A 26,631-nucleotide genomic window follows, 5' to 3' on the forward strand; every position below is an offset into this window, starting at 1 on the left:
TGAGGGGATGGACCTTCCTACCTCGCGGTTTCTGGTCCTCTCCTCCCTCCCACCCTCACTGTCCCCTTCGCCCCTGCTCCCTCCCCCCAGTTCACCGCAACCCCTTCTGCCTCTATCCCCTCTCCATCCCACCTCCCTCCACCCCTCCTCCCTCATTCTCTCCTTCCTCATTCCACCCCCAGTCCACACCCCCTTCCCCTCTTTCCCCCGAGCCTCCCTGCTTTGTGCCCTCGTCCTCTGCAGGTTCTGGCTGCTCTGCCTTCCGCTCTCCCACCTGCCGCAGTTAGACCAGCCATTTCTGGTCGCTTGCAGGCTTAGGCGTGGGGAATGGAGCAGAAATCTGCTTAGAAAAGCTTTGTGTGGAAGAAGGTACAGTAGCCGCCTTACATAATTGAGCAGTTGATTCCTTCCAGGTGCCATTTCAGTGGACCCTCACCGTGCAGTCAGTCAGTGAACACTTAAGTCCCTCCCATGTGGCAGGCACTGTGCTAAGATCTGGGGATACAAATACGAAAAAGAAAGTACCTACCCTCAAGAAGCGAAAAGGAGGGGTGGGGGGGTAGGTGCCCAACGCGGGGGCATTATGAAGAAGTCCGAAGTAGTTCTATCAGGTGGGAAACAAAAACATAGATGACCTGGGGCCCTCCTTAAATAGAGATTTGGGGAGAGCTCTTCGATCCACGTCCCATTCAGAGGTCCGGGAGTGGCAGAAGATACTGAAGAGGCGTTAGTACCAAGGCTGAGGGTCTGGAGCAAGGGAGAGACCTGAGGAGACCCCACTGCTGCTCCCCGCTCCCAGTCTTGACCCCCAGCTGGCCTCTCCTTTCCCCTAACCCCCCGAAGCCGCCATCGCTAATGGGGACCAGTCAAATTTGTAGTGGATCCAGTCAACACAGTTTCATGATTTTTTTCTAGAACCATTCTGCAGGAGAAAAGGAATAAGATGGTGGAAGTAATCCAGGAATACTGAATTTGATAAAGGCAGGTTAAGTAATAGGACAAGGAGGCAAAAAAATTGAATGTAGAGGATAGTATAGTATAGAGTTGAACTGATTCTCAAAGGGATTGAGATAGGGAAGGGAGGAGAGTATAAAATAGCCTGGGAAAGAACTGAGAGGTGAAAATATTAGAGGTACAAGGAGGACAAAGGATAGGGCTAGAGGGCCTGAGAAAGAAGAAAAGATGGAATAATAAAGAATAATGATCAAATTAAAGAAATTTCAGAGTTCATGAACAGGGAAATGGAATACTATGGGCAAGATCAAAGGTGCAACTATCTGTGGGCAGCTGAGGGGGAGTGTAGGAGCAGGTCATGGCGAATAAATAGATTGAGGAATTGGGGAGTTTGGGTACTTGAAGGGGCATCAATATGTTTAGTATGACAGCAACAGTTGAGAAATTCATTTCCTTATTTCTTATAGACAGGTAGGGCACAGTAAGTGTATTGCATTGCAGATGCATTGCAGGAACTGTCAGAGTAGGTTGATGTGCCAGCCAGTTGCTGAACCACTGTTCTTTCCTTTTTATTTTGTTACAAAGGATGCCTCACTCAGTAGGAGGAGAGGTATTCAGAAATGAAAGTGTTATAAAGACAAAACACAAATACATTTCTAAAATGTTTTTTGAACTGTTGAATCCTGAGGATTGATTCTCTCCTTAGGTGTCCTAAGCCCACAAGTGTCCATCCTGCCCATGCATATAACAAAAACCAGGGTACTCCTCTTGGTGGGCTCTTTTGGCACAGTTCCAGAGGATTACTTCCTTAATCACTGAGCTTGCCTATTTTTGTCCTACTCTTGGGTTGTAGTTACAGATTTGATCTGAAAATCCTCAGCATCTTAGACCCTCAAGCATTCATACACTGTTAACAGACGGGTTTTCCATTTTTAACATATGCCATGTACATAATACAGGCCCTCTAAGATTCTATTCGGTGCATGTAGTTTTTTTGTAGCAACTGCTTATTATTCTTGTAGCATCTCAGTAACAAATGCCAACCAGTATTCAAATTTCTTCTCTCCTTCTCAGATTGTCTCCTGAGAATAATTGCCAACTTCCTCTAGAGCCTAGGTTCCCAAAGTGGGAGGTGGCAGTAGTAGCCTCCGGTACAGTTGGGGGGCATTGAATAAAAAAGAGGGGGCTGTGGAAGCATAAGGAAAGAAGAGAAGAAAAATTTGAAAAACCATTTGTATGTGTTTCATGTGTTTTGTAATAGAGTTAAAGTCATAGTGATTATGTTATTTTCCAAATAAACATACAAAATACAAGTTATAACCAACCAGTGGTCAAGTTGGCTGACAGGTCTTAAAAAGTAAGTGTTGACAGATGAGCATGTTGTGCATTGTTGGGAAGTCCAGCACGCATCAGCAGGAAAATGTGGGTGTAATGACTTGTTTACAATACAATACTGTATGGTTATATGACATAATATTGCATCATCAAAATTTCAATGCACAAAAAAGCCACAAATTCACAATAAATTATTAAATTTAATATGCATCATTTAAAAATATTTTCTATTTTTTAAAAAATAATGCAAGTTTCAAAAAAAAAAGTTAAAGGGTTAAAGAAGTAGATTTCCAGGGAGGCACCAAGCAATTTTTTTTTAAAGGGGGCAGTAAATCAAATAAGTTTGGGAACCTCTGGAGAATCCATTCACACCATAAGGTATATAAACACCATTGATATTTCATTTTTCAGTTGTGTCCAGTTCTTTGTGACCCTATTTGGGATTTGCTTGGCAAAGATACTGGAGTGGTTTGCCATTTCCTTCTGCAGCTCATTTTACACATGAGGAAACTGAGGCAAACAGAGTTAAGTGACTGGCACAGCTAGTAAGTGTTTGAGGCCAGATTTGAACTCAGGGAGATGCCTTCCTGACTCCAGGCCCTACACCACCTAACTGCCCCAATATGAATATGAAGTATGAATAGGCTATATATATTTACTGAAAGATACATCATATCCGGTGGAAATCAGCAATATTTGGTCTGCTAACTCCAATGTGCCACTTCACTAAGTATAGCCAGCCTTGAAATTAGCCTCCTATATTCTGAGATGTGCTTGGCACCTTTGATATCAAATATGCTATGGTGTTCAGCAGGACACTATCTCTGGAACCTAAGGTGTTTTATAACTAAACAAAAGGTTGGATGGAAAAATGCTGGCAATGTTCTAGTAATATCTGGTTCATAGGAACATAGATCTAGAGCTGGAAGGGACATCAGAGGTCATCTAGTTTCCTCATTTTACAGATGAGGAAAATAAGGCTCAAAGAAATGAAATGATTTATTTGCCAGGAGTCACTTAGGTGGTAGTTAGCATATCTTGGATTTGAACCCAGATTCCCATATTCCAAATCCACTGTACCACATTGCCTCTCTATCAACAATAGTGGAACCAACACACTTGTGAACTTGAACATCACAGCCTTGATGTGTTACATGAGAGAGTAAAAGTTGCACCAAGGCAAAGATAGGAAGATCAGCTTGGGCTAAGAGGAGAAAAGAGAATTTCCTACTGGAGGTGATAATTTTTAAAGTTTGAGAGATTCATTCTTTTTTTATCTTTTCCTTTAAAAAATTTTTTAAACTTTTGTGTATTTTATTCTGAACTTAAGGAATAAAACAAGCATTTCCATAATATAGTAGAATAGATAAAGATGATTGTACAGAAAACTGCTAATCTGTTATGTACAACTTGCTGTTCCTGTTAAATATATAATAAAATTATCATGTAACTTTCTTTTTTTTCCCCGCTTTCCCCAGCCCCAAAATGGCTACCATTAGACAGAAATATATATATGTAAAACCATTCTATACATACTTCTATTTATCAGTTCTTTCTCTGGATGCAGATAGCATCTTCTTTCATATGTCCTTTGTAGTTAATTTGGGTATTTATTAGCAGTCAAAATTATTCAGTCACTCAAAATTGTTCTTCAAACAATATTGCTGTTACTGTATACAGTGTTCTCTTGGTTCTGCTCATTTAGCTCTTCATTATTTCATGCAAGTCTATCCATGTTTTTCTAAGATCATCAAGTTCATCATTTCTTACAGCATAGTAGAATTCCATCACAATCATATACCACAACTTGTTCAGCCATTCTCTAATTGATGGACATCACTATAATTACCAATTCTTTGCCACCACAAAGAGAGCTGTTATAAACATTTCAGAACATATAAGTTCTTTTCCTTTTTTTCTAATCATTTTTTTGTTCTTCCAAATGACTTTGTTATTATTTTTCTAATTCAATAAAATAATTTTTTGGCAATTTAATTGGGATGGCATTGAATATATAAATTAGCTCAGGTAAAATTATCATTTTAATTATATTGTCCCTGTCTCCCTATACATAATTAATATTTGTCCAATTATTTAAATCTGATTTTATTTTTATAAAAATTTTTTATAATTTTGTTTATATAGTTCCTGAGTTTGCTTTGGCAGGTGTACTTCTAGATATTTTATACTAGATTTATTTTAAATGGAGTACCTCTTATTGTCTCTTCTTGCAGGGGTTTATTGGTGATATATAGAAATGCTGATGATTTTTGTGGATTTACTTTGTATTTAGCTATTTTGCTAAAATTATTGCTTCAGCTAAGTTTTTAGTTGAATTTTGGGGATTTTCCAAGTATATCAGCATATTGTCTGCAAAAAGAGATAGTTTTATTACCTTATTCCCTATTCTGATTCCTTCTATTTCTATTCTTTCTCTTATTGCTATTGCTAGGATTTCCAATACAATATTGAATAATATTGGTGCCAGAGGGCATCCTTGTTTCACACCTGATCTTACTGTGAGTGCTTCTACCTTATCCTCATTACAAATAATTCTTGCTGATGAGTTTAGGTAAATACTTTATCAGTTTAAGGAAAAATACATTTTTTAATAGAAATGAGTGTTGTACTTTGTCAAAGGTTTTTCTGCATCGTCATATGATTTTTTAAACTTTTATTATTGATATAACAATTGTTAATAGTTTTCCTTATGGTATAAATCCTACTTGGTCATAACGTATAATATTTGTAATATACTGTTGTAATCTTTTAGCCAGTATTTTACTTAGGATTTTTGCATCCATATTCATTAATAAATTGGTCTATAATTTTCCTTCTCTGTTTTTGCTCTTCTTGTTTTAGGTATCAGTATCATATTTATTTCGTAAAAGGAGTTCAGTAGGATCTTTTTTTTTTAATAATTTTTTTATTTTTTTTCATATGCTTTTGAGTTGGAAAATTTATCTCCCTTTACCTTCCCCCACACCCTCCCCAAGACAGCGCACAATCTGATATAGGCTTTACATTTACATACCCATTAAACATATTTTCACATTAGTGAAGTTGTAAGTAAAAATTAAAACTAATAGGAGGAACCATCAGAAAGATGAAAAAAATTCAACAGAAGGTAAAAATGAGTGATAGCGATTCGACTTCCATAGTTCTTTCTTTGGATGTGGACAGCATTTTCCATCCTGAGGCCTCTGGAGATGTCTTAGATCCTTATAATGCTGAGAAGGGTTCAGTTTAACAATATTAGTCATCGCATAACATGGCTGTTATTGTGTACAAAGTCCTCTTGGTTCTGCTCACTTCACTCAGCATCAGACCACATAAGTCTTTCCAGGTTTTTCTGAAGTCAGCCTGTTCATCATTTCTTATAGCACAATAGTATTCCATTACGTTCATATACCACAACTTGCTCAGCCATTTCCCAATTGATGGGCATCCTCTCAATTTCCGATTCTTTGCAACCACAAAAAGAGCTGCTATGAATATTTTTGCACATGTGGGTCCTTTTCCCATTTGTATGATCTCTTTGGGATATAGCCCTAGAAGTGCTATTGCTGGATCAAAGAGTATGCACATTTTTGTAGCCCTTTGGGCATAGTTCCAAATTGTTCTCCAAAATGGTTGGATCATTTCACAACTCTACCAACAATGTATTAGTGTTCCAATTTTCCCACATCCTCTCCAACATTTATCATTTTCCTGTTTTGTCATGTTGGCCAATCTAATAGGTGTGATGTGGTACCTCAGAGTTGTTTTGATTTGCATTTCTCTAATCAATAACGATTTAGAGCATTTTTTCATATGACTATAGATGGCTTTAATTTCTTCATCTGAGAACTGTCTGTTCATATCCTGTGACCAGTTATCAATTGGGGAATGGCTTGTATTCTTATAAATTTGTCTTAATTCTCTATATATTTTAGAAATGAGGCCTTTATCAGAGAGACTGGTTGTAAAAATTCTTCCCCAGTTTTCTACCTTCCTTCTAATCTTAGTTGCATTGGCTTTGTTTGTGCAAAAACTTTTCAATTTAATGTAATCAAAATTATCCATTTTGCTTTTCATAATGTTCTCTATCTATTTCCTGTTTGGTCATGAATTCTTCTGTTCTCCATAGATCTGATAGGTAAACTATTCCTTGTTCTCCCAGTTTACTTATGGTATCAGCCTTTATATCTAAGTCCTGAACCCATTTTGACTTTATTTTGGTATGTGGTGTGAGATTTGGGTCTATGCCTAGTTTCTGCCATACTCTTTTCCAGTTTTCCCAGCAGTTTTTTTCAAAGAGTGGGTTCTTATCCCAGAAGCTGGGGTCTTTGGGTTTATCAAATAATAGATTACAGGATCTGTTTTTTGCTTATTATTCCAAATAATTTATTTCATATTTGAATTAGTTGAACTTCAAATGTTTGATAGAATTCACTTGTAAATCCATTTGGTCCTGGTGCTTTTTTCTTAGGAAGCTCATTTAGGACATGTTCAATTTCTTTCTCTAAAGTAAGTCTGTTTAGATGTTCCATTTCCTCTTCTGCTAATCTAGGCAACTTATATTTTTGTACATATTCTTCCATTTTATTTCAATTCTTAAATTTATTGGCATATAATTTGACAAAATAATTCCTTATAATTACTTTAATTTCTTCTTCATTAGTTGTGTAGTCCTACTTTTCATTTTTAATAATAGTGATGTGGTTTTCTTCTCTCTTTTTGAATCAAACTAACCAATGGTTTATCTATTTTATAAAAAAAACTCCTACTTTTATTTATTAATTGAATTGTTACACTCAATTTTATTAATCTCATCTTTAATTTTTAGGATTTCCAATTTAGTGTTTGATTGGGGATTTTTAGTTTGTTCTTTTTCTAGTTTTTTTAACTGCAGACTCAATTCATTGTTCTGCTCTTTCTATATTTTATTGATGTAAGCGTTTAGAGTTATAAATTTTCCTCTGATTACTGCTTTTACTGTATCCCATGGGTTGTGATATGTTGTCTTATTATTGTCATTCTCTTTAATGAAATTATTGATTGTTTCTATTATTTGTTCTTTAACCCCCTCATTCTTTAAGATTAGGTTAATCTCCAATTAGTTTTTAATCTATGTTTCCATGGTCCCTTATCAAATATAATTTTATTACATTGTGATGAGAGATGCATTCTTAATAAGGATCCATCTAAGGAAAGATATTAAGAACTTGAAACTTATTACTCAAAAAAGACAATTGAGAAAATATCAATAACTAATAACCATATGCCTACTTTCCTGTATCAATATAATTAGCAGAATACAAAATGCATTGAGGATATCTTTGCTAAAGGAATGAGAAGGGAAAAGGTAGGCTTTTGCAGATGTTTTTCTAAAGGAAAGATAGCTTTACAATAACACCTTTGACTGAAAGCTGAAGAAAATACAAAATCCCATGTGCTTTTTGTTTGTTGACCACAAAATAGAACATTTACTCTGGAAGAATAAAATATCTCCTTAAAGGCTCTCCTACCAGGTGTATTCCATGCAATCATACGAGATTCCTCAAGAGATGTTAACAGAGAAAACTTTGCTTAATGAGCTCAAAGAAAACCCTTGCAGATCTTCCTCCATTTCAATGGACTCTCCTTCAGTTCATCATTTTCAGACTAATCTGTAGGCCCCCCCCTTTTTTTAAAGGCAATTGGGGTTAAGTGACTTGCCCAGGGTCACACAGCTAGTAAGTAAGTGTTATGTGTCTGAGGCCAGATTTGAACTCAGGTCCTCCTGACTTCAGGGCCAGTGCTCTATCCACTGTACCACCTAACTGCCCAGGCCCTTCTTAAAGGGCCTTCTCTTGTATGTATCAATCTCAGTCTTGTTCAAATGAAACTCAGTCAAGCCACTTGCCCCCTAAACACTGCCCAAGTGTCTTCAGTTTCACACTGCACTTAATCCTGTTGTCTGTTAAACAGTTCTTGGTCCAAGGTCCAGCTGACCAGAGATTTTGAAAAATCTCTTCCCTATGCAGTGTTCCCAAGCATTAAGGATTCTTCTTCTATCTCCAGCTTCTTTCACATTCTCTTCTTATTAAGGCACAGCACATAAACTCTCTGAGGCAATACCCACTGGGTTTCTCTGGGGTTGATGGTGAAAAGGGCAAAGTGATAAAGGGAAAGTAAATATGCAGCTCTGAAATTGTTCTAGGGAGTTATAGAACCATTTTGCCCATCTGAAAGAATTGGGATAGATTTCTTTTTCAGTGAGAAAACTCAATGAAACCTTGGTTCATTATAAAACTCGTCTTCTTTGCAGAAGGTCAAATAGATAGAGGTAATGCTGCCTTGATTTATATCTATTGGCTCAGCAATAACAGCATATATCACAATTTGCATCCTCAGGAAAGTTTTTCCCATCAGTCTGACTTCATCATAGATAGTAAAGAGCCACTATATGAGAACAATGAGTTTATTCCCCTGATATCTGCCTTTAAGTGAGACGATGCCTAACATATTTAGCAAGTATTTGTCCATGGTTTTTTTTTTTTAACTCTATAGGAAAGGAGATTCCATAAGCTTTTTTGGTGAATTGGGGGTCAATCCTCAATAGACATTTCTTCCTGGTAATTAAATATAAGCCTAATTTATGACTATTCCCATTTGTCCTCAGCAAAAGTGAAAATAATTGAGGAAAAAAATCTATATGATTTATGAGTTTTCTTTGTTTAGTAAAAGTATTCAAGTTAAAGGATTAAAGCATTTATTTATCAATAATATACTAACATATATGGAGTCAGGTATTTCTGAGGGCCTTTTTTTGGATCCTTTAACATTATTGGGACACCGTGAATCATACAGGCTCTCTATTTTCTATCTCTAGCTTTCCCTACTTGATGGACCCACCTTTTTTCTTGATCATACATCAATTTGATGATATCTTTTACACTACTGTCCCAGGCCAGGATGGTGTGTTTCTAGGTAATATTACTTACACAAATAGTGTTCAAGTACCTATTTCCTGCATTCTCTACCAGCAGTCCAGAAGCTACAGATCAAATAGCAAAGCTTTTAAATGGAACTAAGTAGTTAAGTAAAAAAATAAGGGGCAATTCATCATATGCAAAGGGATACGATTTCCAACTAATTTCCTTAGTGATGGTGTGATAGGAGACACTCCCCAGACAAATTATGCTCCTAGGGTTGTATCTTACCTGAAGCACAGCTGGAACATGGCTAGAATACTTTCCTTGGGACTCCTCGTGCCTCATTCCACTTCTTCAACTACCAGTCCTCTCCACCCACTTTTCTGCAAAACTGCTGCTGATATTTGCTGTTAGACTTCTCTTCTGAACTGGCTTTAGCTATTGAGGCCGCTTCTTACTCAAAGGGAATATTATCACTTTTTTGTGAAATTAGCCCTAGGATTAATATATCTGAATTTTCAGCTGTGTTGTATGGGAGGTGCAAGGCCTATCCAGCACAAGAAAGGACATCTGAGATCAAGATCAATTTTTCCAATGACTTTACTCTTCCTCTGTAGGAATAACCTTTGACCCTCTTGATACTGAAGTAAGTAAATTACTATGATAACCTGTCTGAATTCATTTCTCATTAATTAGTATACCTCCACCCTATGCCAGTGATTCTGGGCCCCTGGTTATCATTGTACAAATCCCTGTCCTTGTTTATCCCACTGCCCACTTCCTTCATCCCATCATCCTCAACCCAAACCCTCCAATGTACCACTCATGGTTTGCCCATGCCTTCTTCCACTGTGCTGTCTAGAATGCTTGCTCCATAAATAACAAATTTGCTTTCATATTAAATCTTGTCTTCTTTCACTCTTTACATCTTCTAGAACTCCCTGAGACTTGGCTCCCTCCTGATGCCATAGCATCTATAGCCACCCATTCCAGCACTGGTTGCAGTTTCACTTACACCCTATCCCACTATACCACTAATTATAGTGGTGGAGTTGGAATACTCTTTGTTCTCTGCTGATACTTCCAGACTCTCTTACTCTACCACCACACTCAGTAACCTCTCCTTTTTGAGGTTTACTCAATCCATCTTTATCACCCAATCAAGATTCTGGTGGTTGTTATCTACCAACTTCCAGGACACTCTCCTTCCTTCCTCAAGGAGTTAAGTACCTAACTAAAAGTCTTTCCTCCGTAACTTCTGCCCTCATACTAGAGGATTTTGACATATCGATAACTCCTTAAACACCCTAACTTCCCAGTTCCTCAACTTAACTCATTTTCCATGACTGACTCCTCCACCCCATCTTAGCTATACACAGAGATGGTGAAACCCTTGCCATTTCCTGTGTGTGTTCTTCTGCAATGTTTACAAACTCTGAAATTCCTTTATCTGACTACAGTCTTTTGTCATTCCATCTTTCTGTCTGCCTTACAACCCCTAACTCTGTTTTTTATACTCCTTATGACCTTCCACTCCAAGTGATCCTTCCACTCCACCCTCATTTCTTTCCCAGGCCATCACCCTGGCACTGGCTATACTCTCCTCTCTTCCTTATCTTGACACCTTTGTGAACCATTTCAACTCTATACTATCCTCTTCTCTGGAGTTCCTTGTCCATTATCCTATCATTAATTTTGCCCTTTTAAGCCTCAGTCTGAAATATTTCCACCATCTTCTTTCACTCCTATTCATGTGCTGCTAAATGAAACTAGAGAAAAATAGTAAAACCATGCTGACTAGGTCCACAATAAATTTAAGTTACATAAGTAACTAAGTGGAGACACTTAGCCCTCATTATAGCAATCTAATGCTTTTACACCTCCCTAATCAATTCACTATTCCATTCACCAAAGTAGTTTTTCCAAATATTTTCATCCCTCCTTAAACCTCACATAGCTCTTTATTTCCCATCCTCTCAGTTGAGAATCTTGTCTCATATTTCACTAAAAAAAATCCCTCCAAGATCTCCTTTTTCTCTCCTTTTTATCACACATCACACAGATGTCTTCTGTAATTATCTCTTCCTTTATTCCTGTTTCATATGAAGAAGTTGGTCCTTTTCCTTGCCAAGGTAAACTCCTCTACCTGCATGAATGGTCCCATTCCATATCATCCTTTCCAACAGATTCCAACAACCCTCCATTTCCTCCATTCTCTTACTCATTTTCAGTCTTTCCTTTTCTGCTGGCTACTTCCCTTGCTACCTACAAATGTCTCCATGTCTCCTCATCCTTAAAAAAAAAAAACCCTCACTCGATCCATCCATCTCTGCTAGTTATTATGCTTTATTTCTCCTCCCATTTGCAGTTAAACTCCTTGAGAAGTCTATCTACAATTAAGAATTCTATCTACATTTATAAAAGGAACTCTTCAATTCTTTTCTCTCATTCTCTTCTTAACCTTCTTTAGTCTGGCTTCCAACTTAATCATGCAAGTGAAATGTTGTTGTTGCTTAGTATTTTCAGTTGTGTCCAACTCTTCATGACTCCATTTTGGGTTTTCTTGGCAAAGATACTGGAGGTTTTGCCATTTTCTTTTCCAGCTCATTTTACAGGTGAGGAAATTGAGGCAAAGAGGGCTAAATGACTTGCCCAGGGTCACACAGCTAGTAAGTGTCTGAAGCTGGATTTGAACTCAGGAAGATGAGTCTTTCTGACTCCAGGCCAGGCACTCTATCCATTGTGCCACCTCGCTGCTCAAATTCAAGTGAAATAGTTCTTTTCAGAGTTGCCAGTGACCCATTAATTGCCAAATCCAGTGGTCTTTTCTCAATCCTCTTGCTTCTTGACGCCTCAATAGCCTTTGATACTATTGATCGTACTCTTTTCCTTCATACTGTTAATTCCAGTGCTTTTTCTCTTTTAATTATTTTCCATTTATCATGCATATAGTTTGCTTTGTATATACTTGTTTGCATGTTGTCTCCCCCATTAGGTTGTAAGCTCCTTAAGGGCAGGGACTATCTTTTGTCTCTTTTTGTATCCCCACCACTTAGCACAGTGCCTGGTACATGTAGATGCTTGATAAATGTTTATTGATTAATTGATACTCTCTTCTTTCTAGATTTTCTTTCCTGGTTCTCCTCCCTACCTGTCTGACTGCACCTTCATATTTTCTTTTATGGACCTTCATCCAGGTCATGCTAGATAACTGTTGGTATTCCCTCAAGGCTCTATCCTAGGTACTCTACTTTTCTCCTTCACTTGGAGATCTGATCATGTTCTGTGGATTCAATTATCATCTCTGTGCAAATGATTCTCAGATCTATTTATCTAACCCTAACTTCTGTCCTGACCTCTAATCTTGCCTATTGGACATCTCAGACAAAGGTAAACTCATTATCTTTCCCTGAAAAGATATTGTCCCCCAAAAGATACTGTTCCTCTCTTCCTAACTTTCCTATTACTCTCAAAGACACCTCCATTTTCCAGTCTTCCAGGTTCTCAAACTAGATGTCATCCTTAACTCCTCACTCTCTCTTACTGCCCCCCCCTTTCTAATCTACTGCCAAGTCCTGTCAATTCTACCTTCATAGCATCTCTCATCTAAGTCCTCTTCTTTTTCTTATGCAGCTGCTACCCTGGTGCAGGCCCTTATTACCTTATGCGTGAACATTTACAATAAAAGTGGTACATTATGCATGAACAGTTGCAATAGCCCTGTAGTTAATAACTGAACCTATCCCTGGCTACATGATTTTAGTAATTATACATTTACACATTTGTGAATGTACAGGAAAAATGAGTATAAGGGGATTTAGATTTATTGATAAACTTATGTTGATATTTGTAGGTTTAAATACTTACTTTTACAAGTGGGTTTGAATATAATGCTCCAAGGTTTTTGTTACATAATATCTCTGTCTCTTGCTCTCATTCCTTATTCCCCATTTCTTTCATACTCGCTATTCTTCCTCCCGTAAAAATCTATTTTCCAGAAAGTGATTTACACAATATTGCCATTAAGATGTAAAGTGAAGTTAAGGAATTACCTCTACCAGTGAACTTTTATATACAAGGGCTAGCAAAAGCTCCAGCCAATAGGATGAATCTCTTAATGATAGGATTTCGGGTATTACATCACACAGAGGGACCTAATCTGCCTCCCTAAAATAATACCATTAAAAACTGATGTCTGTATCACCTATGCCTAAAATTCTCAGTTGAGAAAGTGAGGTGAACGATTCCTGATTCCTATGTAAAGGGGATCTGGCATAAGAACACACCCCATCAGCTTGCTCAGATGGCATCTGTATATGAAGGATATTCAGTAACTGCTTCCAAGAGAATCATGATGTCAAGTAAGGGAAGTATCTTGGAGAGATTGTGGAACACATGTGGACATACTATAACTGGTTGTAGTTGGCTCACCACATGCTAAGGGAGGATTTAGAGCCAGGGATATTTTATCTGAGACTTACTGAATGAAGCAAAGCATAGATTCTCAAAGGCAGTGAAAACTACAACCAGGTACTTTTAGATGGTCTGATTCTTCAGGGTTTATGCCAATTGCTAGAGCCCTGAATGATTGTCTGCTACAAGAAACAGGATCTGCCTTTGGTAAAGGCAATCCCTATGTACAAGATTATGACCAAAAAAGATGTTGATCAAGAGCCACACCTGCCAAAAGGAAACAACTAGAAGTGTTGAGATCTATAATGGGGATCATAAAATAAAAGTTTTTAATACCCTAGAAAGTAGACTAGATCTTATAGCCCAACTGAAGATGCCAGAAATCTGTGGGGTGTTGCTTGGTACTAATGCCAGCAGGAAATCTTTGGACCTCTGATAAGATAGGATCCATTCCAACTGCTATATTGATGAGCTATGGCAGTATTTAAGCTTTGAAGAAGTGACTATCATTGTTCCTCCTCTTTAATCCTCTAACATTGTCCTGTGTTCTTCAATGGAATAGCCTTTGTGTAGAATACCATCAGCCTAAATGTTAACTTGGGCAGCTAGATGGCACAGAGGATACAAAGCTGACTCTACAGGCAGGAGGATCTGAATTCAAATCCAGCCTCAGATACTTACTACTGTGTTACCCTGGGCAAATCACTTAACTCTGTTTGCCCCAGTTCCTCATCTGTAAAATGAGCTGGAGAAGAAAATGACAAACCATTCTAGTATCTTTGCCAAGAAAACCCCAGATGGGGTCATGGAGAGTCAGACACAACTGAAATGACAACAACAACAAACTTTGGAAAATGATTAAACTTAAACTGTCCAGAAATAACCTTTAATTCATCTAGAAGTAACTAAGTTCTGGTCTCCTCTACATGTATGGGGAGTACATATCAGTGACATGGTTTTCAGATGAGGATCCTACTTCTATTAGATTGTAATAAGCTGCATGAGGTACATTATAACCTTTGATATCTATAGGTTACTTTAATATGCAAAACAGCATGCATTCACTTTAGCATTAATAGCATAGGTCCTGTTAGCTATTTGGGTCTGGCAGTTTTCGTCAGTTATATCTATGATTCAAAAACCCAAGCTATGAATATGCTTTATTTATTAAAATGAAAACTATGTGGATGAAAACATTTCAAGTTACTTAATGTTAAGTGGTTAAATGAAACAGTGCTGGTCACTGGGCCCCTAACAATGGAGGGAACCCAGCCAATGAGGAATCAAGCCATGGCAATAGGGGAAAGAACCTCACAAACCCCTCAGGGGACTTGAGAATCCTGAAGGGGAGATAGGTGGGGTCAAAGTGCCCACTTTGGTTAGTACCAATGTGTCAGGATCACCAAGAAAAACTAAAGCATCAAGATTATGTTATTTTAAAAAGACAAACAACATCCTTCTATCTCTCAAAAACAACAGTTTTCTGCGAGTTCAATAGTGATGTGCAGGATGTACTAAATCAGTCATAGCCAAATACTGGCCACAAGAGGGTACTGAAGATCAGTTTTTAATCTCTGCTCTGTGTCAGGTAATGCCTCATGAGAGACTTAGGCTGTGAGCATCCAGAAAGCTTTGAGCTTCTTTCTTGTTGGAACTAATCAATTACAATCCTCAAGTAACAAGAAACAAGGGATGTTCTATAAACTGAAAACTTTATTTTTAACCAAGAACGTGAGAAAACTCAGGGTGAATCAAAAACAGTATAATGTTAAGCCACTTGGGACACCCTATATATTGCCACATCTCCCTCAATTTCATATGATTATAGTTTTAAACTGAAATCGAAGTTCCTTGGGTTTCCAATTGTCACCTAAATTAACCCCAGTTGTTGATTTACATGGAACCTAGATGCATTCCTATGGGAGCCTAACCCCTGAGATGGGGCTTGGGAGTTTTTGCCTCTCACTCTGAATCATTTTACCCATACCCCAGAACTCCAGAGAAAATCTCTTGAAACAAAGTTTAGGTATTATTCATGTCTGGTGTCTCTCCCTAAAGGGATTGATAGGGTCACTTCTAAAAGTCTACTCAATGTACAAAATAGTTGATATCAGGTAGGGGGACCAGGAACTCCTGAATGAGAACTCTGTCCACCATTGCAGATTGGCAGTTTGTCTTGGCAACACACAGCATTAGAGGATTGCCTAGAGTACTGAGAAATGAAATCACTTGTCCAGAATCACACAACCACTATATGTACAGATAAGACTTGAACTCGACCAGGTCTTCTTGGCCCCAAAGTCAACTCTCTATTTACTCCACCGTGTTGCCTCAGGTACAGGGCAGCTATTTATTTCCTCAACTGTAAAAGAATTGCATAGAACAAAGAAGACTCAAAAATGTTACTTCTTTCTTTTTTAAAAATTTTATTTTGGGGGGGCAGCTAGGTGGCACAGTGGATAGAGCACTGGCCCTGGATTCAGGAGGACCTGAGTTCAAATCCAGCCTCAGACACATAACACTTACTAGCTGTGTGACCCTGGGCAAGTCATTTAACCCCATTGCCTAGCAAAAAAAAATATTTTTTATTCTAAATTTAACAAACTCCAAATTAGATTATTAGATTTCCATACACAAAGCAGATCAGAAAGAATATTGCACATGCAGACACAAATCTGCACCATATTCAGCCCCTCCAAGTATACAACAAATTCAGTGTTATTTTCAAATATGTCCTGCTTTTCTGTTTCCTACTGATCTTATTTGTGCCTTGTAATAAATATAGTCAAGCAAATGTAATAAAGCATAGTCAAGCAAAAAAAAAATCCCCACATTTCTTTTTGTCATTTTAGCCAAACTGATGGATACAAGGTAGAGACTCAGAATTGTTTTAATTTGCATTTTTCTGATCATTAGTGATTTGGAGAAACTTTTCATGTCTGTTGATATTAACATTTAAACCATAAATTATACCTATCACTTCTGTTGTACTCTTCTGAGAGGAAGAAAAGACTCCTGTGAGACTTGTGGTATTTTACTTTTATATCTGATTTATTATGCCTTTGCAACTCATAAATGCAATCTCCTGGCAGCACAGAAGATGGTTGTTTTGTTGCATAATCCAACTGGTGATTTCTCCTGGCAGTGGTGCATTTTCTCTTCCGAGAAACACTCCAGATGCAGGTATTTGCCTATCATTGTCATTCAATATCTGGGATCTCTTGACTTTTCTAGGTCACCAGGTTGCCATTCACACTAGAAATGTTCATTTCTAGGGATCACTGTTCTATTTAGTGGTGGATACTCAAGGAAAGTAGAAGAGAAAGAGATCCAGGGACTTAGGTTCATAGTCACCATAGTTGCTGCTGGGATAGAGTTAGGGGGCATGGGGTGGGGGAAGAAAAGTCCAAAGAGAGCTGGCTATGGATGTGTCCCAACAGAGGCTTTCTTGAACGCGACCAGAAACTCTCTCCTTGCTCCTTATAGCCTACAAAAATGGGAAGCTCCTCCCATTACATTACCAATACTTTTTTTTTTGGCACAGCCTCTCATTCCCTACCCAGTGATAGGGATAAGAGACCAACCAGGAGCTTTTGGCCATTCATGCCCTTTAGCAAGGAGCCAAAGTGATCATGTCCAGCTCCATGAAAAGTACTCCAATGCAATCCCTGCTATACAATGACTAAATGCTATGAATGATTGATTCATTGTTGTGTTCAGTCCTGTCAGTCATGTCTGACTCTTTGTGACCCCATTTGGACTTTTCCCAGCACAAGCACTGAAGTGGTTTGCCATTTCCTTTTCCAGCTCATTTTACAGATGAGGAATTTAAGGTAAACAGGGTTAAGCGACTTGCCCAGGGTCACACAGCTAATAAATGTCTGAGGCTAAATTTGAACTCAAGTCTTCCCGACTCTAGGCTCTGCAATCTATCTATTGTACCACCACAATTGATTCATAGAAATAATCTAATTGAGCTTCTTATTTTATAGATAAGATCCTGAGGGGAAAAGCAAGCTGATAAAGATTGCACAGCTAATAAATAAATAGTGCACCTGAGATTAGAATTCATTTCTTTTTTTTTTCCTCTTAATTCTGTGCTCTTTTCCACTGTATTATTCAGGTTCTTAAACTGATCTGCTTTTTTAAAAGCTCAGCTTTTATATATCCTAAAATTACATGTTTTGCTTATTTATTAGCATATAGTTAAGTGCCTAATAAATTTATCTATCTACCTAGCTATTGAAAACTTATTATTAAACATCAAACAACCACCCAAGCTTGTTTAGTTAGGTTTTACAGTATAACACAGGAACTTTTTACAAAAGAATATTTGCTTCCAAAAATAAATTTTAAAATATACAAATTTACTGCCCCTAAATGTGGGGGAAGCATATTTTCTTTCCTTCTTATACCACCTCAGTCCCTGGGCAGGGAAAGTGGATTGGGTTCACAGTTTAGCTCTGTTCCCATAGAGCACATTCCCAGTTCCAAGTTTAAAACCTTTCTTGAGCTCACCCTGGCTTCTTAGGGCTTTCAGCCTGGTAGGTTAGCTGGCTGGCTGGTTGTACTACTCTTCCTGCAGTTCTGGCTCTAAGGTCCTCATGGCTCAAACTCCCATTCTACACAGGGATTACCTCCAGCAACTGAAACTGAGGACAAACAACACAAAACATAAACATCATCAGACTCATTTCTCAGAGCTGAAGTAAAAGAGAAATAAGTCAGGGAAGGACTGTCCTTACCCTCTCACTTGTTCAGTTCATGGTCTCCATGCTGGGCACAGTCAACGAAAAGAGCACAGTGGAAAAAATGGTGTAAAAGAGATCATGTGGCTCAATTTCACCATTTTTGATGACACAGCCAATCAAAGGAGGCTACCTCATCCACATGGTAGGGGGTGCTCCCCATTAGACAAACTGGGTATGCTCAAAGGCCCCTCAAGGCCAGCTCCATGTTAAAACTGGGCATGCTCAGAAAAGCTCAAGTTATAACAGTTAAATTTAATTAATTCATTTCAATGGATGAAATATCATAACTTTTTTCTTTTTTTTTTCCTATGTCTATTACTGTCCTCCAAACCATCTTCCCCTCTCTCCAGCAGATGCAGCCCCTTATAAGAAATATGAATATTCAGGTAAAACAAATCAATAGCTTGGCCATGTCTAGAAATATCTGTCTAGCTCTGTACTTCTAGTCCAGGGTGTCAACAAATTACAGCCTGAGGGCCAACTCTAGCTGCCACTTGTTTTTGTATTGCCTGATAGCTAAGAATGATTTTTACATTTTCAAATGCAATAAAACTTTATTTAAAAACATAAAAACCATTCTTAGTTCAAGGGCTATAAAAAATAGGCATGGATAGGATTTGGCCTGTAGGCTGTAGTTTGCAGACACCTGTTCTAGATAAAAGGGTAGAAAGTATGTTTCATCTGTCTTTTGTGGTCTTGATTGTTTAATACTTTGGTCAAAGATCTGAGGTCTTTCTGGGTTGTTTCTATTAACGTTATTGTTGTGTTTGTGGCACAAATTACTCTCCTGATTCTGTTAACTTTACTGTGCATCAGTTCATACAAATCTCTCCAACATATTCTTGATTTCTTATAGAAGCTAGGTGGTGCAATGGCTAGAGTACTGGGCCCTGGAATCAGGAAGATCAGTATTTACTAGCTGTGTAACCCTGGGCAAGTCATTTAACCTCTATTTGCCTCAGTTTTCTCGATTGTAAAATTGGGATAATAACTATGGCAGCATTGTTGTGAGAATCAAATGAGGTAATATTTGTATTTAAGACAGTGCTTACAATGTAGTTAATGCTATATAAATGTTTATTCCTTTTCCACTTTCCCCTATGGCACAATAAAATTCCTTTACATGCATATACCACAGCTTGTTCAGCTATTCCCCAATTGATGGATATCTATTTTGTTTCCAGTTCTTTACTACAACTGAAAGTGCACCTAAAATATTTCTGTATATATAGGTACATGTGTACCCTCTGTCCTTTACCTCTTTAGGGCAAATACTTAGTAGTAATATCAATGGGAAAAGGGTATGTATACTTTAGTGACTTTGGGGGCATGGTTCCAAATTATTTCCAGAATGGTTGAACCAGTTTATAGCCCCATTAACAATACACCAATTTGTTTATTCTTCAGCAATTGCTATTTTCCTTTTTAATATTCATTGCTAAATTCATGGGTATAATGTAGAACATCAGAGTCATTTTAACTTGATTTTCTCTTATTATTAGTGACTTGGAGTATTTTTTTCATATGATTGTTGATAGTTTCTGTTTATTCATTTAAGAATTTTCACACTAACTTGTATCTTTTGAGAAAAAAAACTGGAGAAAAATTTCAAGAAGCCTGGAAATAAATCTAGGGCATCTAATTATTTTAAGAGATAAGCAAAAAAATTACTTAAATATAAGTTAATCCAATAGAGAAAGAAACTAATATTTATTATTTCTTTTGGGCCTAGTATATAAACTATGTTGGAAAATGAAGATAATAAAGAATTGTTACTTATAAATGAAGGTTGCTTCTCTTATTCTGTTCTTGGCCTCAAACAAAAATACCAACCCAAATATGGAACTCACTTCTAATTTCATCAGTATAGAAAATTCTATAACTGTGCAATAACAAGTCAATAATCATTTATTAAATGCTTACTATGTGCCAGGCATTATGCCAAGTTCTGGAGATACAAATATGAGCCAAAAGAAAGACAATTTCTGCCCTCAAGGTGCTTACATTCTAATGGGATACGATAAAATGTAAAAGGAAGCTGAATTGGAGAAAGTTGGGAGACTCAGGAGTGGAGCTGAGAAAAGAATGAAGACATGGCTGGTTGTTCTCCTTATAATGGAAGTTCTGGGAAGAACCTCCCTATTAAAGGAAAGGGCTATGGGGGTGGACTGAACTTTCAGGGTAAGAAGGCTGTAGGATAGAATAAACTTCTAGAGTGAACTTCCTTCATTCCACTCCAGTCTGTACTCCTGACTCAGGACTTTCTGTGCTATTCACCCAAATCCTCTTCAGCCTGGAAGTTTCATTTTATCCCTGGACTTCTCACAGTAGAAGTACCTTCTGCCCTAGCAGCCTCTCCCTCTGATTGGATGGTTCTTCTCAGAACTTTCATTTTAAGGAGGTACCCAGGCTACATGTCTTCATTCCTCTAAAGGCTGCACTCCTTTCTGGACAAGTCACTTAACCTCTGTTTGCCTCAGTTTCTCATCTGTAAAATGGAGATAATGATAGTACTTACCATCCAGAGTTGTTTTTTAGGATCAAATGAGATAATAATTGTACAGTGCTTAACACAGTGCCTGACACATAGTCAGAAATGTCAGTTTATCATCATCAATTGGCTAGAGACCCTCTAGTCTTTTTCTGCCATGCCCTCATACTTCATCTTTTCCCACTTCTTCAGCTTTTCAGCTTCCTTTTGTATATTGTCTTCCTTATTAAAATATAAGCTTATTGAGAACAGGGACTATCTTTTTTTTTTCCTCTTACATTTGTATTCCTCTGGTTGGCACAGTGAATAGAGTACAGGGCCTGGAGTCAGGAAGACTTATCTTCCTAAGTTCAAATCTGGCCTCAGATACTTACTAGTTGTGTGACCCTGGCAAGTCGTTTAACCCTCTTTCCCTTAGTTTCCTCGTCTGTAAAATGAGCTGAAGAAGGAAATGGCAAACCATTCCAGTACCTTTGCCAAGAAAACCCCTAAAGGGGTCACAAAGAGTCAGACACAACTGAAAAAAAAAAAAGACTGAACAACGACAAATTTGTATTCTTAGTGTTTAACACAATGCCTTGTGCTTAATAAATGCTTTTTGACTGGACATCACTTAAGAAATCTGCTGTGGCAGGGTGTAGAAAGTCTGGAGAGTCAGGAGTGGAGCCACGAGAAAAATGAAGACATGGCTGGCCTGGAAGCTTTCCTTAAAATGGAAATTCTGAGAGGAATGTACCACCCAAGGAAATGGCCACAGATCAGAAATTAATTTGCAACTTATAGTTTAAGAGGGTTCCCTTGGGCACTGAGATGGTTAGTGACTGTTTATGTTTTCCCAGCTAGAATGTGTCAAAGCCTGGATCCTCCTAGATTCCAAGCATGGCACTCTACCCACTATACCAAGCTTCCTCTCCACTAAATGTGTCATTTTAAGTAAATACATAAACAAATGAACAGATAGCTTGAAGATTGCAAAGTATTGCTACGAAGCATTTCTCACTTAGTTCATACCCTCTCTTTCTACTAGTTGAGTTTTTATATATTGTTTGGTTTAGGAAAGGCTATGAAACTATTTCTAATACATTATTATATAGCCTTTAGACTGATACATTTGGATAAGGAATACAAGCCAATGAAATAGCCACTCAAACAAAAATTGTTTTTGTATAAACAAATGGAAAAATTGCATGGACAGGTACTTTCTAGGAAAAGCCTTTTGCAGAAATAACCAATATTTTTAGTCAATGCAATCTAAAAGGTCCCTATACTGATTCTACTTGGACACTGTCCCTGGTCAAACAAGTTCTACCACTATATCCTAGTCTCCTATGACTTTTTCCTGCTTCAAGTCAGTGGGCTTCTATTGCAGATCCTCCAGTTTATGTGTTGTCTGTGTACGTGGTATCATTCATATTCTTTTGTTAACCTGGTTTAATTATACTGTACTGTCTATGTCTTCAATATACAGCCTAGTAAACAGTGTTGGTAGGTAGAATCTAAACAGGGAAAGAAATCTCTTTGCCCCCCATTCCTGCTGAGCTTTCATTTCTTTCTCTTTTTCAGTTCAGGAAAAAGGTCTCCATTTACTGGATCTCTGACTCATTTCCACGTTAAATTGTGATTTACTCAATTCTGGTTCATGGGCTGCCATGTCATTGTGCCTCCCCCTTAGCCAGCAGTGACTTGGGCTGGAGGTATGTTCCCTGGAGAAGACGTTGGTGGTATGACCTACAAGTGGTTAGTAACACCATTCCACCCTGACAATTATCTTTTGTCATTAGCACTGAGCTATGTAATTATTTCACTGGTTCACATGATCTATGGTCCCATTATGTTGCTTCCCTTAAGCATTTACTTGGCAGAATCAAGGGAGGAGGGCATCATTCCCACAGATCAAATCAAAGGATAAGAACGACAACTATATAGTGAGTCATAAAGACAGTCACATAACTACATAAGAATAGCTCCCTCCTTGGGCTGGGTCCAGTCTAGAAAAAAATAATTCAACATATTTATTAAGTACCTACTATGTGGAAAGCTATATGAGGCACTGGGGTGGTAAAAAGATAAATAAGGCCCAGTCCCTGTCCTGGTGGGATACAGCACTTAACTGTATTAAATAGGTTATAGGGTCTACAACTGGAAGAGATGTTAGAGGTCATCTATTACAACCTCATATTTTTACCAGTGACAAAAGAGGCCTCTGAGAGACTCAGCAGGGATGCCATGCTCTGTGCCAGTCTAGCCTAGCAGTGGAGTGATCACTGACTTGCTATTTCAGTGAACTTTGTGAGTACTCTGGTAAGAGTACTGCTGAGGCTCTGAAGATCCAAAGTCATGACCTGCTTTGGACACAAGGGCTCTCTAAGAGTGTACCTTGTTACTACTATATCTAAAGTTTGTGCCTATTCTTCCCTCTCGTTGCGCCTCTCCCCTTCCCATATAATTAGAAGAGAGTGCACGCTTTGGCTGTGATTGACTCAGGCCAGTCTCCTGTTGGAACAAAATGAGACAAGTATGGTCATTCAACAGCTGACAAAAGGGGATTTATTTTTTCATAGCAGGAGAATATTTAACAAAGGTCATCTTAAGTTGATTCTGCTGAGTGAAGCTCTCTTGACTCTGAGTTGCCTTCCTGCCAAGCAGAGCACACTTGGAGCTCCTCCTGGCTGCTTTGCATTCAGGGGACTGGGAAGTGATAGCAATAGCATGAGATTTTAGTCCTTTGTGCCAATCAAGTTTCAAGGATTTTAAAAATTATTTATATATTTTTAACATTAATTAAATTTTTTTTTTGCATTCCAAATTCTCTCCCTCCTTCCTGCCCCTCCCCCACCCTTTGAGAAGGCAAACAATTTGATATCATATATATCTATATCTATATCTATATATATGAAGTCGTGCAAAATATATTAGCCATGTTGCAAAAAAGAAAGAAACATAGAGCAAGTGGAAAAAGTATGCTTCAATATGCACTCAGAGTTCTTCAGATTTCTCTAGAGGTAGATAGTATTTTTCATAATGGATCCTTGGGAATTGTCTTGGGTCATTGTATTGATCAGAGTAGCTAAGTCTTTCACAGCTGATCATCATTACAATATTGCTGTTACTATGTACAATGTTCTCCTGGTTCTGCTCACTTCATTTTGCATCAGTTCATATAAGTCTTCCTGGGTTTTCCTGAAATCTTCCTGGTGGTCATTTCTTATAGCACAGTAGTTTTTCATTACAGTGCAGCTAGGTGGTACAGTGGATAGAATGTCAAGGGAGTCAGGAAGACCTGAGCTAAAATCTGGCCTCAGACGCTTAGTAGCAGTGTGACCCTGAGCAATTCACTTAACCCTATTTGCCTTAGTTTCTTCATCTATAAAATGAACTGGTGAAGGAAACAGCAAACCACTCCAGTATCTTTGCCAAGAAAACCCTAATGGGACCACAAAGAGTCCAACACAACTGAACCACTGGTCAACAAAACTAAATTTACATGGGGAAGGGGTTTAGGCTGTTGCTCATACCACAGTGCATCCCAGGGTTTGGAGAAGATGTTATGTAACTACTGTTCTTGCTATACATTTGTGTAAATGACTCGGCTAAAAAGTAATTGGGTCAATGGCTGGTTCTCAGTGGGTAACACATAAGTGAAAGATTGTGAGTTAAAGTATTAGGAGTATAGCTACTCAGGGTGAGAATGTGAGGTATCAGTTGCCCTTCTGGGGATCCAACCTGCCAGTGGTAGCACTATTTTAGGGGAGTACCTCCAGTGGGGGTGCCACATATGGAAATGAGATGTTCCTATTTGCCATTCTCTACCATTTTCTTCTTAGGTCTGGATCTTATGAATGTTATTAAAGGATTGCATTGCCTTTTCTATACATCAAAGCAGCTCCTGTAGTCTTCTATAATGGCTCAAAGTGGTTATTCAATCCCACTCTTTTAGTATCCTGGGTACAAGGACCTGGGTTGGAGTGGGAAATAAAAGTGAGATCCTCCATGATGGCAGGATGATCTAATGGAAGGAATGTAAGACTGAATCACAAGGGAAATGGGTTTAAATTCTACTCCAACACTTCTTAACTGCACAACTATGACAAATTACTTAAAATCTCTGAGCCCCAGTTCCCTCATCTATAAAATAGGGAGAATAATACCTATAGAATAAGAGGGAGGAGGGAATAAGCATTTATATAGCACCTAATATGTGCCAGGCACTGTGCTTAATGTTTTACAAATATTACATTTGATATGACAATGCTGCAAGGTAGGTGCTGTTATTATTCCTATTTTATATTTGAGGAAACTGAGGAAAACAGAGGTCAAGTGATTTGCCGGGGTCATATAGCTAGTAACTGTCAAAGGCTGGATTTGAGCTCAAGTCTTCCTGACTCCTGGCTCAGCACTCTATCCATTGCACCACCTATCTGCTTCCACAAAGTTATTGTAAGTATCAAATGAGATAACATATGCATATACTTCACCAATACATATAGTAGCAGAATAGTGGGTATTAGGGAATTGTGTAAATCAAATAAAGGTTAAGTAACTTTCCAACATACCAGTTTCTTAAAAAGTCAAGGGTTCTATATCCTCATTTTATTGTCATTTTTTTCTTCTCTCTCTCTCTGTGCTGCTTGGTCCACTGTATTAGACACAAAAAGGAGTGACTACTCAATTCAGTTTGATTCAATTCAAGTAAATTATCATCCTTTGGCTCTCAGAATATAAATTCCTTGAGGGCAGGGACTCTTTGCACTTCATTGAATCCCACCCATTTTCTTAGCAGATTACATTCTTAACAATCCCCCTCTCAGTAGAATCTTTTAACTTCTTCCTATCAACTGGTTCCTTCTTTACTGCATTCAAATATGCACAAATCTTTTCCATTCTTAAAAAAACAAAAACAAAACCAAAACTTAACTAGATGCTACTTTCTCAAGTATTCATCCTATACCTCTTCTTTCTTAGCCAAACTTTTTTTTTCAGCCAAATGCTAGGTTTATTAAAGATCCACCATATTAGCCAGATTCTTAAGGAATCTGAGCATCTGTGAGCTATTGGCTAGATTGTAAAATCTGAACCCTTAGCCAAATTTTTTGAAACATCTATCTATTCTTACTGCTTTTACTTTCTCTCCTTTCACTCCTTAATCTCTTTCATTATGGCTTCTGACCTTATCACTCAACTAAAATTGCTCACTTCAAAGTTAACAGTGAGCTCTGAATTGCCAAGTCTTTGGCTTTTGGAATATCATATTCCAATCTTTCCAATCCTGTACTGTAGTAACTGCTAAATCTTGTGTGATCCTGACTGTGTTGTCTCAGTACCCAAACTCTTTCATTCTGGTTGGTTACTTGAAGTATTTCATTTTTTCCCAGGGAGTTCTGCATTTGCCTATAACTTTCCTGGAAGCATTTATTTTGGGATCTCTTTCAGGATATGAATGATAAATTCTTTCTATTTTTTTACTTTTCCCAATTTTAAAAAATGTGATATCCAGACTCTTTTTGGTTTTGTTTTATTTGTTTGTTTGTGTGTTTTTGGTTCTGGCATTCAGACAGTGCAGTGATTCTAAAATTAATTTTCCTTGATCTGTTTTCTAGGTCAGTTGTTTTTTATGTGACACCTTACAATTTCTTCTCTTTTTTTCAGTCTTCTGACTTTGTTTTAATATTTCTTGTTTCATAGAGTTAACTTCTGCTTGATCCATTCTAATTTTTAAAAATTATTTTTAAATTTTTAAAGTTTTTTTTATTAATTTATTTTGATTTATCAATAATCACTTCCATAAGCT

At 37.7% G+C, this 26,631-nt stretch overlaps 1 protein-coding gene across 1 annotated transcript in view; it reads left to right on the forward strand.

Annotated features, from left to right (window-relative positions):
• The first annotated feature begins 20 nt into the window (after positions 1 to 20).
• Positions 21 to 26,631, forward strand: part of KATNBL1 (katanin regulatory subunit B1 like 1) — an 89,555-nt gene continuing 62,944 nt past the window's right edge. The window contains exon 1 of the mRNA XM_020997224.2: positions 21 to 369. The gene's annotated coding sequence lies outside the window, so the exon portion shown is untranslated. The remainder of the gene's footprint in view (positions 370 to 26,631) is intronic.

The sequence above is a fragment of the Phascolarctos cinereus genome, unplaced genomic scaffold (genome assembly GCF_003287225.1).
Source record: "Phascolarctos cinereus isolate Bilbo 61053 unplaced genomic scaffold, phaCin_HiC Scaffold_3;HRSCAF=262, whole genome shotgun sequence".
Classification (NCBI taxonomy): Eukaryota; Metazoa; Chordata; class Mammalia; order Diprotodontia; family Phascolarctidae; genus Phascolarctos; species Phascolarctos cinereus.